The 17883-nt window shown below is 41.9% G+C and overlaps 1 long non-coding RNA gene across 1 annotated transcript in view; it reads right to left on the reverse strand.

The window, feature by feature from the left end:
• LOC131140489 (uncharacterized) overlaps window positions 1–17883 on the reverse strand; it is a 53450-nt gene that overhangs the window by 354 nt on the left and 35213 nt on the right. The window lies entirely within an intron of this gene.

Genomic DNA, 17883 nt, shown 5'->3' on the forward strand with positions numbered 1-17883 from the left:
CCAAAGGAAATCAATTAAGTGTTTTCCACAGCGTTTGGCAAGCACGCTAATCTTCGGCAGCACATTTTAAAATAAGGGAGAAATCTGCCTTTAATGCATTCTGCATGACAATAAACAAGCGGCAACAATAAACAGCCGAGCACAGCCAAGCTTGACTAAGTCCTCCAGGCTCGACTTTGAGAAAACACAAGTGATTGTTCCTGACAGTTCTTTGCCCCACCCCCCACTGAAAACAAATTGTTTAGAAAGCTTTATATTATGACAGTCAGAAATAGAGGCAGTGGTTAATGCCTTGCCTGTATGCCATATAGACAAATGCATCCCATAGAGCTCTTTACTGCAACTCCGGCATTTTTTTGGCATATTTTTGCTGCTTGAACATGGGAAAAGTGGGCAAATGTGGGAATGATGATTTTTGTCCAAGTAAATTATCCACCAAATAATTTGTATCTTAGTAAAATAACGCCTTTACACAGCTACAGGCACACCCATACAGTTAGAATGGTACAGTCTTAATTGTACCAGTTGATCGTTGAATCAGACTCCTCAGAATTGCCGAAGTCAATAAGTCAACTAAGACACCCTTACTCTACATACGACAGATATCTAAGATGCTCGTGTCAATTTAAACGCTAATATATAATAAACCGCTAATTATAGGTTATCACATGGTTTGATACCAGACAAACCATGTGATGATCTTGTTATCACATACTATTTAATCATGAGCTTATTATCACGTACTATTTAATCAAAAGACCATTTTGTTTCCAGAAAATGTTCAGTTTATTACATGTATTATATCTAAACAGTGTAAACACAACAATTGCAAAAATATTTCAACAATAATATTTTATCAACAGTCTTATCTTATCAATGTCTGACAATTAAAGTTCCATTAATCGAGTTTGGGTTTTTTGGTGACTGGAGAAGCACTAGGCACTAGGCACTCGTGTGCTGTTCTCTGATTGGTTGTTTCACGGGCACGATAGCTGCGGGGGCTGATACTGGACATGGTTAAACTCTATATTTTATCAGTATCACTGCCCTGGGCTTTGACACAGTATCATTTCGGCCTTTTCCCGTATCATTCATGGGCGGTTTCTAGGGTACGGGGCCAATTAATACTGTAGTATGTGATAATTCCCGGTATAAAACGCACAAACACTTTTGTAAGGCTCAACAAGAGACAGGACTGACAGTTGTCAGTTGATGACGAACAAAGGTTGATCCGGTTTCAAGTGGCACTACAGAGTGTTGTCGCCACCTATAGCCTTCAAAGAGAACGCCCCGCTGCATAAAAAAAAGCCCTTCAGAATAAAAAAAGAGACAATAACCCACTAAAAAGGGTCCCGACCCACCGGTTGAGAATCAGTGCTCTATCGTACTGTAGTTGTGTGATGTCTGTGATACTAGTAAACAAGGGATGGATGAACCCCACGTATTTATTCACACATTCACACATCCAATCAGGTGTCTATTCTGCGTTCATCGTCCGATGCCTCAGGGGTTGATACCATGAGTGTGTTTTGAGAACTAATCTGTTTGTGTGCATGAAACTGGCGGTGTTTGGGTCACACAATGCTCGTTCATCCTTACAGAGTGACTTATTAGCGCTAATTGGGAAGGACAGTCGAAACAAGCACAGAGAAGTGGCAGTCACACAAGCGTGACATGAGTATAGAGAGGCAGGCAGTACCGGGTGTTCCTCCCTCCCTCCCCCCGCTGGAGCCCGTCCTGGTTGTCCCTGGCCCCCCGGCCTGGTCCTGCGAAGTGGCCACAGAGTGGGCTCTTTGTGTGAACACGGCCATTAGCAGTCAGTGGACTTCAGAAATGTGAGCGGGACAAGGCAGTGGACAGAGGCACAGACAGAAAGACGGCTGTCTCAGACACTTAGGAAGTCAACAGCTGACGGAAGGGCCGACACAAAGGAGGAGCTGCTGAAGCATGAGTAGCGTGATCTGCATAGAATCCAGACCTGCCTCCTTTTTCGCCTGTGCACTCCAAGTCGTGCCCAGGCACACACGATATGCACAGAAATCCCTGACCTGTTATTGAAGTACTCACACACACACAAGATTGCACACAGATGTGAACATGCTCCATTAGTAGCTCCATTAGCTATTGCAGAGGATACGTTGACACCACGGTATGATCGGGAAGGCATTCCCATGCCCTGAACTCTCTACTTAATGTTAAATCAAAGAGTCATACATCAACATTAAGGCCTCTTTGAGCAAAAGCCTCCATACTACTATTTAGTGTTCTTTTTTTCCCTCAAAGATGCTAATTCCAATGATTATTTGGTGTCATAATAGCAGCAATTATATCTAATATAACATATGAGCACCAATTACTAACTGGTCATTATCTTAAGCATTTGGTGCGGTGAGTGTGAAGTAATAGGCAACCATTCTGTAACCCTTGCTCACAAAAAAAAACAAAAAAAAACCGACTGCATAGCGCCTGAGTAATTAGCACAGCTTATTTGCCTTTAGCCTCAAAGGAGTGCTGTCTATTCACTAACCTGCATTGCGGCTTATTGCTTGCAAACGCATTTCTCTATGTCACAGCTTTGCAAAACAACATGACAATTTCCTATTTGGTTATATCAATAACCAGCTTTAAATGAAGTAGCTTTTCTAATTTACATTTTCAGTGGCTGACATACACTGGAAGAAGTCATTTGTCAGGGGGGGAATTTTGAACTGCAGTGTCATTAACTAAGAACAACTACTCCATATACCCATTTGCCGCTCGACGCCCCTGCACAATGTGAAATTAATTGAAAGCAAAAACACCTCAGATTACGATGGCATCCTTTTCTACTTTGAAAGACATGTCAGGTGGCGATCTCCTTATCATGCCAGTAATGTTGGAAGTTCTTAAAAAATCTCTCAGATGCCGTCTGATGGTTATTGGACTGCACTCGGCCAAGGATTATCCCGTTATTCCAATCATTTATATGGATTTCACTTTGTTTCTGCATGGAAAACTATAATTTTTAAATATAATTTTGTAGTGTTTTGTGTTAATATATTTGGGTATCGGGCGGCACGGTGGTCGAGTGGTTAGCAAGCAGACCTCACAGCTAGGAGACCAGGGTTCAATTCCACCCTCGGCCATCTCTGTGTGGAGTTTGCATGTTCTCCCTGTGCATTCGTGGGTTTTCTCCGGGTACTCCGGTTTCCTCCCACATTCCAAAAACATGCTAGGTTAATTGGCGACTCCAAATTGTCCATAGGTATGAATGTGAGTGTGAATGGTTGTTTGTCTATATGTGCCCTGTGATTGGCTGGCGACCAGTCCAGGGTGTACCCCGCCTCTTGCCTGAAGACAGATGGGATAGGCTCCAGCACCCCCCGCGACCCTCGTGAGGAAAACGCGGTAGAAAATGAATGAATTTTGGGTATCTGGAATGAATGAATTGCATTTACATTATTTGTCAATAGGAAAAACTGATTAGGTTTTTGTCTGAACGAATTAATTTTTGGAACAAATTAATGACGGCAATTCAAGTTCTTCTGTATTGTTAAATGGACAGTGTTAATCAAATCTCTGGATTAAAATCCTTATTAGGCAACATTTGGTTGTGGATGCGTTTATTGACAAATTATTTGAACCATGTATGCAATTCTGAAACATGAAAATACCATTAAATGATAAACTAAATGATATCTAATGGTGATATCGCTCTTTGTAAGTATGTGCGTGTGAATGGGTGTATGTGTGTGCTTTTACTCCAAGCATGGCCAGCCCGGATCACAAGAGCTGTATCAAAGGACCGGGGCCACCATTGGAAATGTCTTCTCACAGCGGGAGGTTGTGGGATTGTTGTCGCATCCCAGCTCTCTTTGAATGTCAGCCTCACTAACAGGGCAGTGTGCCGACATGGAAGTGGCGACAACACAGCTCCAACTTTCAACTTTTAGTCTTTAATTCCTCCTCCCCCACCCCCTTTTGCTCAACATAGTGCCTCTCTGCTGCAAAAAAAAAAGATAAGAGACAAAATGCAGAACTGCAACACACATTCACTCCAATCTAGACGCTGCATTACACATATAGGTGGACATACGTTGAGGTGAACGTAGGGGTCAGTGTGCATTATTTAAGCAGATGTTTCACCGTGGGATTTGAAGCTAAAGGTGACGCATGCAGAACTTGTGCAACATGCAGTCTAGAGTAGCACAACAGCTGAGCACAACAGCTTTGCACATAAATCAAGCGCACCCCAGCACACTGGGCCCGCTTAATAGATGTTTAACTAAACCACCTCATTTGAAACAGTTTGACCCCGGTTCGCTAAAACACAATGTGAGAACTCCCCGAGGATTAGGCCCTGACCTCGCAGGGGAATGGAGGGAATGGGCCACACCGGCTATAAAGGAGCCAGCCATTGTGCCGTCCAGGCATGGGGGAGGACAGTGCAAGTGAGATACATGCCAGTGGGTGGAGATAGCCTTGTTATAACGACATCTTGATGGAGCATCTTTCCCACCCACTGGAGCAGCACCAGCTATGTATGTATTTTAATGAGGCTTTGTGTCAGCCCACATGCAGCCCCTCTGCTGACAGGGAACGTGTTAGCAACATACTCAGCCTTTGTCACAGCACCCTATCACATAATCGACTGTTCACCGAGATGAATTCTCCAGACTCTATGTGTGTGTCCCTCCATATGTGCAAGGATGTAAATAGCGGGTGACCTTTCACATACATAGTTGGCATGGCTTGTGTAGCTGCTTAGGTGTTTTTTTAAGAGCTGTGGGTGACTACAAAGATGCAGTCAAGTCTGAATAGGAAACAAATCCACAGTGTTCAAGTGCAACAATAACGACACCTTATATATTTGCCCTTTTGTCTTTTAAACAATTTTTTTTCTTTTAATTTCTAATTTCTCCTATTGAAAGCAATTTTCACTTGTATAACCGGATGCAATTCAGATGTTTTGTTCTTAGTTCTGCCTCTCCATTCTGTATTGTAGGCTTACTGTGAATAGAATGTTAATGAATGGGTGCAATGAATATTAAAATACAGACCCACTTTTAGTAGTACCCTGTTGAGGGAAGATACTGACGCTATTCCATCTATCCCTATCAGTATGTATTTTCTTTCTCTTTAAAGATCACACATCTGTCCAGTCGGGTGAGAGAGGGAGTGCCTGGGTAAGAAAGTGTTATAAGTGGGTGCAGTTTGAAGGTAAATGAGTGATTTGTAGATACAAGTGGTGGGTGGGTGAAGTTTTTTTTTTTTTTTTTCTCAGGGAGCACAATGGTTCATTTAGGGCGCACCCAGTGCATCAACCCCTCTGAATGGCTCCCGGAAGTGCTTCATTTTCTTTGGAGGACAGCTGCACCGTCCTGTTTGTCTTTCCCTGCCTTTTGATTGGCCTGGCACCATTGAGAGGTGCACGAGCAGCCATTGTTTCAAACAGACCCTGGCATTGCTAACAGCTCGGAAAATTGGCCGGATAAAGTCAACAAAGGCAGCCAGATGCCAACAACGTCCATGAACAGCCTTCAAACAAGACAAGCATCCATACAGAAGCTCCAAGTCGTTAAGAGACATTTAAAACAGCAACAGAATAGTCATCAATCATATTGGGACTCGGTCATTGATTTTGTTGTCAAGGGCTATCGCCACTATGCCAGCATAGCCTCTTGACATCATCAGTGGAAGGCCCACCTGTAGATTTTAATAAGCATTCATACCATTTACACACAAAAAGCAGCTATTTCAATGCAATTTGTAGGGATGACCGATAATATCCGATATTAGCGTTAAAAGGTAAACCACCTAATTCAGGCGGTTCACTACCTATAGTCCCCGTATGGTGACTGGGCTCTCCATTAGGGATAAGGACTGCCTCCTAGGAGAAACTCGGAGTAGAACTACTGCTCCTCTTGGGCATCTGGTCGTGATGCCTCCTGGAAGCCTCTCTGGGGATGTGTTCCGGACAAGTCGGAGAGACAATGTCTCTCAACTGGCCTGGGAACGCCACTCACAACAAGCATAATAATGAAAATCTCGTGAAAATATAACCAAAAATTATTTTAACTCTCAAATTGACTTGGATTGATCAAACGTTGCTATATGTATTGTTTATTATTCAGCTATATGTTGTACTGTGTATATGTGTAAGTGATCCTTGAGACTTTCTTCTTGAATTATTTGTAATGACCTGTGTGAAGTCGGTGATTCGTGCAAACATGGCAAACAGGGAAGTTGTATTTTTCCTCAAAAGCACCGCATTCAGTACTACAAGCAGTTTTCCAACTGACTTTATCTCGACAGCCAAACCAGCCGAAGCAAACAGACGGTAAAAAATTGTCAGTGACTGATGCACAATCGTGCCCATTGTCTTCATAGAATAAGACAAAAATTTGGTCATTCATGCATTAGTGAGTTCACCGTGCATGTTACGGAACATGTTAGTGCACGTTATTTCATGTCAAGAGGGGCTCTAAATATGTCAAAAACTGCATGTAGAATGTCATAAATATGTTTTTTATGGTCTAACTGCAAAAATGTTTGATATATTTTTTATATTATTTTTATATTTTTTCTGTCTGGAACCAATTAACACCGTAAAAATGACAGATTGTTATATAAGGTAAACAAAATATTGGAAACACAGACAGTACTACATCTACAATATTATCCACATGTTTAAATGAATAGCTCTTTGACAGCATCAATCAAAAGTGAGTCTTTGTCGAGCTAAGCCAACTTGCATCTGCCTCAACACATTTTAATTTAATTTCTATAAATCTACTGTAAATTGCACAATTCAGCAGCTGAGCCCAGCACTGTAATTGCTTACCGTATCAAAAGAAGGAGCGCAATTAATGTCACCACCCAAAATATTTTGACTTGAGCTCCACCTTGCATTTGGTGTGTAAAAGGAAAGAATGGCTCATCCTTGTTGAATTTGTCTGAATGGTACCAATCTCAGAATTCATTCAGCCATGCAATTTCTCTTTCACTGCACTCAGTATCTCTGTACAAGGATGAGTGAGCCGTGGCCTCGTGCTAGCCTCCATCTCCCTTAAAGAGGAAAAGGGAAATAAACAAACACACACACACACGCACACATACGCACACTTGCAGGTTTTCTTTGCTTCTACACCTAATCCATTTGAAGCAGCTGTGAAAAAATGTCAACAAAAAAAAAACAGAAATCAGTGTCTTCTTTTCATATACCTTTTCTGTCAAGTATTTCTTTTTCCTCCTCAAGTTCATACGCAAACCAATGTGTGATGACACATCTGAGCTACTCAAAAATGACCCAGAGAGAAAAGAAAAGAGAGGAAAACAAATTAAAAGAAAAATGGAGATGCACAGTGTGTGTATCTTAGTAGTGTGCAATACCACTGATTTCTTTTTTTGATCTGATACTGAGTAAAATTCAGGCTAGTATCGGCAGTGCAGATCTGGTACTTTGTGCAAATAAACCTAATTAAATTTAAACCTGTAAATACAAGAAAAAGTAGTTCCCAGCATTTAGACAGGACCTCAATCATTTAGTTACCGCTATGCTTCTGTTTACATCACTTTAAGTACCAAAGCATCGATATTATGATTTGAGAAATCTATTTTAGCGCATAAAGATCTGGTCACAAAGGTATTGATATTTCAGTATCAATGTGCACATCGCGTGTGTATGTGATTTATAGTGCTGGTTCATCCTATCAGACAGCAATGCTAAGATGGTGCAGACGTCCATGGTGTGTCTAAGCTTCACATTTCACAGACTGTCCAAATAGGCGCAGGCAGCCCTCCACTACACAAATAGATAAATGAGTGTATCAGTGGCCAACATCTGCAGATTATGATTACCATTTGGAAATTGCGTCCTTGAATGAGATTTGGATGTCGACTGTCAGTCTTTTATGAGCGTGACTCTTGTTCTGGGGGAAGTGGGGGGGGGGTACAGCTTTGTCCTTAAATTGGCTACAATTTAGAGCGAGAAAGAAATCCTCTTCTCCCTCGTCCCCTCTGCCCGTTATGATGTGCTGGCTTAACAAGAAAGAAGGCGCCATTAATTGTGCTGAATATGAATAGCTAAATTTGGTTAACCAGTTTCAAAGGGAATTTGCCCAATGGAACTTCTTCTGCTCGTCTTCCCCCCACTGTCTTTTCTTCTCTCTTCATCAAGATATTTTTTTTTTCTTCCCTCTCTAATTTTCAGTGCCGCTGCATTATCTTATGTATTCAGCTTTCAGCTCTTCTGCCTCTCCCGATGAGGCGAGGCTTAATTGGGCCCCGGCTTTAAAGTCTGTAGAGCTCTCCACTTGCTCATAGAAACATATTCAGGGGCTGCTCATTCACTTCGAGTATGTGTTAGATGTACAAATATTATTTACTTATATACTCCAAATCAAAAGGCGCACACTTCCTGCCTTTTCTCTGTACAACGTCCGTGTGGGAGAATTCACCTCACTTCAGCTGTTTTTTTTTTGGTTTTTTTTGTTTTAAAGAACGTGCTGCTTTACAACAAAAGTATTATTTAAAAAGGAACATTTCATTAAGAGTGTAGTGTAGTGGTGTTGTTGATAAGCAATATTAACAATTCTCTTTTCAATTACATTAATTATTACACCGCTTTACTGTGGTGTGGATATAAAAGAAACCAACCTTTTTAACTCGGGCGGGAACTAATTGCCACATTTTCACAAATATAGTGGCCGTCTCACTAAAAGACACTGTGCCCCAATTAATCGTCTGACATAGTCACTGACATATTATATTATTAGTTATAATTGTGTTTGAATTATTTATATAGAGAAAAATAACACAGTGGTAAATAATTTATTTCATTAATGATGTTAACATTTTTAGTAGACTTAACACATGCGTATCTTGGCAAGCCACACCTCTGTTATGACGGCAGATAGAAGCACAGTGTAGCATGCCCGCAGTCTAATAACTTAAGGCTCTTTTAGAACTTTATTCTGACCTGAACACACCAACAACAGTGCAATTCCAACACCATCTATGTATCACCACCTCACCAACACGTCTATCCATTCATTCTGGGGACAACACTTTCTCATGCTTGAGGTGCATTCACGGACACGCCGAACTCCGAACATCAAAACAACATATTTACTATGCATGTATGTGTCATGTGATTAAACAAAAAAACAATTATCTTATCAGCATATTAGCAATTCATAGGTATGAATGTGAAAGGTTGTCTATATGTGCTCTGCAATTGGTCGGCGACCAGTCCAGGGTGTACCCTGCCTCTCACCCCAAAGCTGGGATAGGCTCCAGCATACCCCCATGGACCTACTGAGGAAAAATGGTATGGAAAACAGATGGAGGGATGTGTTGATAAAATACAGTAAAATGGGCATAGTTCAGACATAGTAAAAATGGTGATTAATCGTGATTAATTAAAAAAACTGTGATTAATCTGATTTTAAAATGTTAATAATTTGACAGCCTTAAAAATATATATTAGCTAATACTATTTTCGCTTTATGAGGAATTAGAGTGATTTTATGAGTGAACTTAAGTGATGAATATTAAATACAACCTGGAATTGTGTCATTGATGAGATAAACACAATCAAATAATCAAATATATACGATGTCATAATACAAAATTAATTGTGATGAGTTTCACTGATGCAATGAGCTTAAACATGGTGTGATTTTCGATATTTTGGTTTAATCTAGAGTATAGCTCAACAGAAGGGAAAAATATTAGAAGCAGTCCGAAACCAGAACAAAGCAAAATACACATTATTTATTTTTGAACACAACCGTTATGTTATGTATCAAGTGTCGCGGTAGATAGTTAGAGATGAGACATTTCGGTATAAAGGAGCAGCTCACGCACACTCACGCATTTCCTCCATTCCTCACAGCTAAACAATGTGAACAATTATCTGCACCATTAGAGGCTGAAGAAGGGAAAAGCAGCTGTTAGGAGCATGCTGAAGGAGAGAGGTGGGGGAGACCGTCTTGGTGGCTCTTGTTCCACACTGAGCCCCCTGCGTTGTTATGTGGAGTGTGTTGGTGTTGCACACATTTCAGACACAGTAGCTGATGAACTGCAGATGAACAATTTCACACTTACCTTTGACTCCAGCTTTACAAACAAACTCCTCCTCATTAGTTTTTTTTGCCACTTGCCTGCACGGGTACCAAGCACAGGAATAAATGAGACCACTATCAGCAGCTGCCTTGATAAGCCGCCTTATCTCATTAGGTTCCACATCAAAGTTAATCAGAGATGGGAATAGTAATTGGGCGACTAGACAATGCAACAGATCATGGGGGGTTTTGTAGTGTATGTCATCTCCAAAACATCAGCAGGCTGGGGCGGGAAGATAGGGTGCATCTGTTGGAGAGTGTGTGCGTGGCTGGGTGAGGTGCTGCGAGTGAGTGTGCATGATGAAGAGCTGGGGGGCTGAGGGAGACTGAGTGAGAAGGGGGGGATGAGAGGGGAAAGGAGTAATGGCAGAGGCATAACAAGCAAGCTGCTCAGAATTAATGAGCTTACTCAATAAGGAAAGAAAAACCAATCAGTGTGTGTTGGGCAAATATAATTTGGGAATAATTGCTTGATTGCTTTTCTATAGTAGGCTGATTTGACCACACACAAGAACTGAGAATTAAGATGTCAAGACAAGAATTAATTTGGCAAGCGAGGGCACACAATGTGCCTCTCGCTCCCCACTCAGGCGGCTTGGGAGGTAGTGCAGTCGCGAGTTGGAGCACACTAATGATGAAAACACCGTGGTAGATTGCGTATTCATTTCCCGGACTCTGTTTTACATAAAGAGCCAGTGCTAATGCCGCAGATGTTGGGATATTATACAAAAAAAAAAAAATCAGTGTATTCTAACACATATAATTGCCATTTTTGCATATTCCACTTCATTGTTGATAGCTAGTTCCTGCTGATTGTTCAGTTTGTGTCCTCAATGATTTCCGTGTGTACACATTATTTTTTTTTAACAGTGCAAAGATGGTAATTGGTGGGTTTCCACACTTTCCCATCCCCAAACAGCGCTTATTTCAGACGTCGTCTCTCCTCTCTCAATTGGCAATTGGTAACGGCTTAGAGTGTGTCTTTCATTACTCACTACCTGCTTTGAGAAATCAGCCTCAAACTCACTCACTCACATTGGAGAGAGAAGCAATGAGGAAATGTTTTTGTTCTCTAACAAAGTGCCAATGGTCAGGGTGAAACTGTTTAGGGAATATAGCCGGCAGAATAGCATAATAACAACCACCAAAGTTGGTCACAACATTAGGTACACGTCATCTGGTGTACATTTTAATAAAATCCTATACAAGCAATCCCGAATTATTATTAAGGGAATTATGGGATTGCCTATATACATCTGATAGGGTCTCACGTTCGTGACAGAGATTCAGAGGTCCTTCCAAAGAAGACCACTAGGAGATGCTGTACCTTACTATGGTCTTTGTCCAATTCATGGAAGTGGACTAGCTCTTCACTCTTGCTATGAGTACTTGGGAGTGAATGGCAGTTTGCCTAACAAGTCCACGTGTGTTTATGGATTTGGAATTATAATTCAACCGTGTGCCTTGTGGTGTCCGGCAGGAAGTGCTTCATGAATACGGAGTCCCAAACCGGCTCATGTACAATGGAATTGGGAGATTGGTTTACACTGCTAGAAGTCTGCCTCCACCAAGTGGGGGAAATCTAGGGCAAAAGATGGACAGATCGATGCAGCGTCAGCAGGATAGCAGTAGCTGGTGAAGAGCTTATTCTATTCGATTTACTGGTCAATTGGGCAATTGGGCAAGACGGTGGATGCAAGTGCTTCCTTATGAGCTTTCTTACAGACAGTAGAGCAACTATTGGGCATCTATTTTAGATGACTCTTGCCTGAGGCATGCCAACTAGGACGAGGCCCTGCGGTAGACCAAGCACTTTGTCCCACAACTGGCTTTGCTGGAGAAAATGGCCAGAGACAGGAAACCCCGGGGTGCCCTTACTGAGACTGCTGCCCCCATGACCCTCTGCAGACCCAGATGAAGGCACAAATCATATTATTTATTTGTACTTTTTGGTGCTGTAGGTGATTTACGCAGTGCATCTCATTGAGTGCAGAAGACGCTGCAGAGAATAAAGCTTACTTTGTGTGACAGTTACAGCAAACAGGTCTGGAGGGGCACGTTTTCTCCAGGCACAGTCATCATGCTTTTAATCTTGCAGGTCAGTCGCTTCTATTTAGCATTGTTCAGCCTTGAAGTGTTCTCTCTGAGGTGTGTCATTGTAGTTATGGTTATAAAAGCCCATTAGATATCATTACAGTGTGCAGGTGTACCTAATAATGTGGCCTGCGAATCTATGTGCAAACATACATTGAGCACCAATGCTCCATTTCTATTACATGGCACTGTATATGGCGTCTGGTGTGCACATGGTTGGAACTTATTAGTAATAATCATGAAGCATGATGCAAGATGGAATCCAACATTAGCGCAACATTTGGAATTGAATCAGCCAATCCGCCGTTCAATTTATATTTGAATAAGAAATATATCCCGACCTGACCACATGCATATGAATCGGCACATATATTTGCTCCCACATGGGTCTGGTACTTAGTTCCAATTAGGCTGAAAACACTGCTGCTGTGATGGAGGCTGCTCACACTGTCTCAGTTATCACCTCTCTGCAGGTTTCACACAGCTAAGGCTATTCATTTTCAAATGTGTATGTGTGTGTGTTGTGCTAGTACGTGTGCATTGACATTATTTGAGCAGTGAGGTAAGTAAAGGGAATAAATAAGCAGGCAGAGGTCCTGTCATGATGATGTTATTGCCGCCTTGGGTTTGCCTGCAGCATTATGAGAACAGGCACACTGCCATATCATTCACTGTCACATGCACACACAGGCTTGCTCACACATGCCTTAACTCCAGGGATGCAGGGCACATGTTCTAAGTAAATTTACATTGATCCACAGTGTACCTAATTGGGTCACAGGCAATGTCTCTATTCCCACATCAAGGAATATGAAAATGATTATTTGTCATGGGATTAAACCCTAATTTTCTTGTGGTACACATTAACCTATTAGGCTAGTTCATCTGCATTGCTAATGCCCCAGCGCCGACAGCTGTCACTGCCCTGGAAAAAAAAAAAAAAAAAAAAAAAAAAAAGAGATCATGCAATCCTTGAATGAGTGATCCCTGCGCCGATTAGTGGCAGTGAACTTCGCTGAGCCCAAGTGATAAGGCTGCAAAATTCCCAAGTTGCCAATAGCTCCGAAAATTATCAGACTGTAGGCAAAAGAGAAATTGTGCCTTCCGGCTCAGGGGCTTCAATCCAGGGTTTGCCAAGATTGACATTATTTAAAGCTATGGAAATGGGCTCTGGCTATCTGGAGGATTGCTAAAATAAGAAAATTTCCAGGAACATTTATGAATACGCTGACAGGAGAGGATGGAGTAAATATATATGTATATATATATATATATATATATATATATATATATATATATATATATATATATATGCTGTGTATCGATGCAGTGCGCATTCTTGAAAAAGCAATTTGAGGGTAATTTCATGATCTCATCTAGATAAATAAATAAATAAACAGATGTGTGGAAGGAAAAGCCACATGGAAGAACCTCGGCAACCATTACAGTACTCAGTGAGAATAGAGGAATTGTCTTATAGCATATGTGATGCTGCAGCAATGCTAAATATTGTTTCACCAAGATGTACTGAGCCAATAAATTGAAGATGTTTAAAGATCGACAGTCATCTCCAAAGATCCAGCATGGGGTTATATCCTATATTCTCTGTAGCACAGTCTATATTTGCTAAAATCACAAAGAGCAAATTGGATTTTTTTTTTTTACCATGCACAAGCACCTGTGCATCGTGAATGTGTCTATTTTGCATACCACAACATAAGTGTGCACAAAGACAAAGCCATCCATGTGTTGCAGAAGACAATGAATGAGCGTGTGCTTGCGTGCACGCTCATAACACATGTATTTTTCTGTGAGTGCATTATTGTCGCCTAGAAAATTGTGTGTTGAAGATGGAGTGTGACACCATCCCTGAGTACCTATTCAAATGAACACAAACATCAGTCAGGGGCAAACACCACCCCATTCTTCTAGCCTTGGTGCTGTAATGATCACACACACATACACACACACGCACACACATACCAAAAACACATCCACACACTTCAACCAGGATACATGTGATGCTTTAATGACAAGTGGAATAATAATCCTGTCCCCATGTTTATTGCGTTTTACTCCTGTAATTGCTTGTTTTCACTTGTTTAAGCTATATGCAAATAAGGGAGATGAACATGTGTGTATGTGTGAGTCGCAGGGCGATGTGAATTTTCTACTGGACCCTTCAACACGCCTAATGGATACAACTTCATTGTATGCAGTCATTATCGTGAATGCTGGAGAGCAATATGACCTCGCATTATTACACCAGATCCCATTCTATTCTTATCCACTGTCTAATTAAGTATGGGTGTGGGGCACAGTCAGCCATATGTGCGTTATTGTACTCTTTTTGTTACTGTTTGTTTGGGTTGATAAGACCTCTACTATTCGTGATGAGACATGAACTAACTATAAAATGCATATTTAAGCTTTAAAGTTGAGGTTCATGCTAGTGGTAAGTTTAAGAAATGGTCGTATGTGGGAAGTCGTAGACCACAAAGGCTAATCAATGTCAGGGTGGAAGCAAAGAATTCCCTGGCCCACCCTATTTGACTTAACTGCTCCGTTTGCGCTTGCACTGATCCTGGGGTCTTTGTGTACATTGTAATGAGTGCTGACATAATCCTGCGGATTTTCCTAGAGGCCAAACCTTTGCCACCCCCATCGGGGCTGTGGTTTGTGCTTCAATCAGAAGGGATGCCCAAAGGGAAGGAAGACAGAACCACAATGCCCCACGACCCCCATGAGATACTTACATTTGGGATGGTTTGAAGCTCTCTGTGATTGAGGTAGTAACCCATTTTAATCCTATTAACACAAGCCAACAAAAGCTAAACCTGCTGCAGGACAGGCAGGGCTGGGGCACCAAGACTGGGCTCAGGATAGACACCGTGGGCCGGAACGACGGGGAGATAAGGTGCAAAAATTGTGGAGAAAACGGAAAAGGGAGATGGTGAATTGAAAAGCTTGCCCTTAAGGCTACTTTTTTCCTTACAAAAAAGATGGGATCCCAGAAAAAAGGGGGTAGAAGAACACAAAGGAACGACAGAACATGCGGAACAAAAAGCCTCTTTGTGTATCACCCTCAAAGAAGCCGACCACCAATAGCCACTGTCAAATGTACACAAGGTTAACTCATTCAGTAAACATCCATCTTGCAACTCGAAGGATATGCTATTGACAGAACAGGGTAATAAATGTACAGAAAAGCCTGAACAGGAAGTTAGTCCGCTGCCTTGTGGGTGTTGGTACCTCAAGGTCGAGGAACAAAAACCGGAGAGACGCTCAATGCACTTTTGTTTTGGGGCGCATCATGCAGCGGAGGGGCCAAGTATGCTGGTGGTCCTTGCCACAAGCCCTTCAGAGAGAGACGAGTTTTACACATCTAGCGAGGCAGCTTAAACCTCCCCTTTGTAAGAAACATGAGGGGAGTGACAGGGCCCATACAGACAGCAAGTGTTCTTTAGCCAAACAGGGCAGGATATGACTCTTTAAGGGCCAGGGTGTGAATGAACAATAACTAGCGTGAAGAATGAAACCCTGTGTTAGAAACACAGATACGACAATTCCACTGTGGGGGATTGTTTACCTCAGACATAAAATGTTTAAAACTATTTTGTTATCATTGGGATACACCTATTTTGACTATGAAGCCCTTCTTTTCTCGACCTATTGATACACATACTTATGCTACGTCTGTCTCTCATTGGGATGGCTGTGTCTTCCAGCATAAGACGTGTGCTCCAGTCCTCAGGTAAAAAATGCTGACGAGCATCTTGTTGAGTCTTTGTCGCGAAATTGAGAGCTAGATGTCAACTCTTCTGTCTGTGAATGACACCGAGGCGAGCTGTCAGAGAAGCGTCGTGTTAGTTAGTTAGTATCAGCGTTTTATCAGTGTTTTAAATCATCAAAATATGGCATGGGCGGCACGGCGGACAAGTGGTTAGCGCGCAGACCTCACAGCTAGGAGACCAGGGTTCAATTCCACCCTTGGCCATCTCTGTGTGGAGTTTGCATGTTCTCCCTGTGCATGCGTGGGTTTTCTCCGGGTACTCCGGTTTCCTCCCACATTCCAAAAACATGCTAGGTTAATTGGCGACTCCAAATTGTCCATAGGTATGAATGTGAGTGTGAATGGTTGTTTGTCTATATGTACCCTGTGATTGGCTGGCGACCAGTCCAGGGTGTACCCCGCCTCTCGCCCAAAGACAGCTGGGATAGGCTCCAGCACCCCCGCGACCCTTGTGAGGAAAAGCGGTAGAAAATGAATGAATGAATGAATGAAAATATGGCAGGATACTGTAACTATTACATGTTATCATCAGTCTACGTGTTAATGCATGATCACAGCATGGATATCAAACATGCACTGTTGCTTCATAATCGACATAGGTGTATCCCAATGACAGCATTGTAAGCTAGGTCATATTAACTTGTTTTCTCATGTTATAATGCACAGAAAAAGGAAATAAATACTATTCGTTCATGTTTCACATAATGATTGTGAATGATGGGCAAAATTCCCCCAAAAAGTGCAGTTCCCCTTTCAGGGTATTTAAAATAATTTGTCAAGGAGGATAAGCTTTTGGTCAACCACTTTGTCTTGTGTTTACCATTCCTGTTTTTACTAGGCTGTTGTGGTGTGAATGTACCCTAGGTGTTTTCAGTAACACCCCCAGCCAGCCCCTTCAGAGTATGCTCCCCGGCTCTTGGGACTCCTTTCCTGTTTCAGCTCCACATCTTCATCTCACTCGTCATCACCATATCAATTTGTTCTAATAATGTCTGGATCAGGCAGCAAAAGCTATACAAGTGATTATAATTGTCAGTGTGGGGTCCAAGGGATGAGATGTGATATGTCATTACAGCAGTGCAGGCCAGTCTTTGACATGGGTCATTAGAGACAGGAGTCTTAACCAGGGATGCGAGAGGCCATGAACTAAAACTCCAATGGGAATAGCAGGTACCCCCGTTCAACATTATTATTTCGACACAACGTAGTATAAAAAGACCCGGCTCCTTTGCCCAAGTCCCTGAGGAGAATCTCCAGTCAGGTCTAGGAAGTCTGTATAATCAGTGAAGTGAGACACTGGATTGGCTGCCCGGCTATGACAGACAGTCATCTCCTGTGAACCTCCTGTGAGGTCTGCCCTTCTCTCTTCCCAGGGCGAGCTCCTTAAGAATCCTGAGATCCTACTCTGAGACGGGCCACGCTCGCACTAGCCTTGTATACATTTATGTATGGGTCTGACCTTTCCTATAATGAGTTCACATCATAACCACTGACCTTAAACAAATTCACAAATGTGCTCCACTGCTGAGGTGCGGCGCAAGAAAAAAAAAGTGTGAGAAAGCAAGTGGGGGGTGGGAGAAAATGAGAGACCACATAGCTGAGCGTGACTAATATTGCTCTTGTGTTCACGCCTGTAAAAGAACTTTTTACAGGCACATTAGCTGGGGGGTAATTAGGTAAGAGCTCATCTCTGCTCTAGTGTGATGATGAAAGGGGTGATGCTCATTCTTACTTCTGTTGTTGACTGTGCAGTAAAAGAGCACACAAGGACAAGCATTATAGTAAACATTAGAAAAAAAAAGATCCTTGAGTGTTGTATTTGTTTTTTTAAGTTCAAATATTTGTAGGTTTGATAAAATTGATTTATAGAGCAAAATGTATAAAACATTT

Source organism: Doryrhamphus excisus, linkage group LG14, assembly GCF_037039965.1.
Source record: "Doryrhamphus excisus strain RoL-2023G ecotype Guam linkage group LG14, RoL_Dexc_Guam_v1.1, whole genome shotgun sequence".
Taxonomy (NCBI): Eukaryota; Metazoa; Chordata; class Actinopteri; order Syngnathiformes; family Syngnathidae; genus Doryrhamphus; species Doryrhamphus excisus.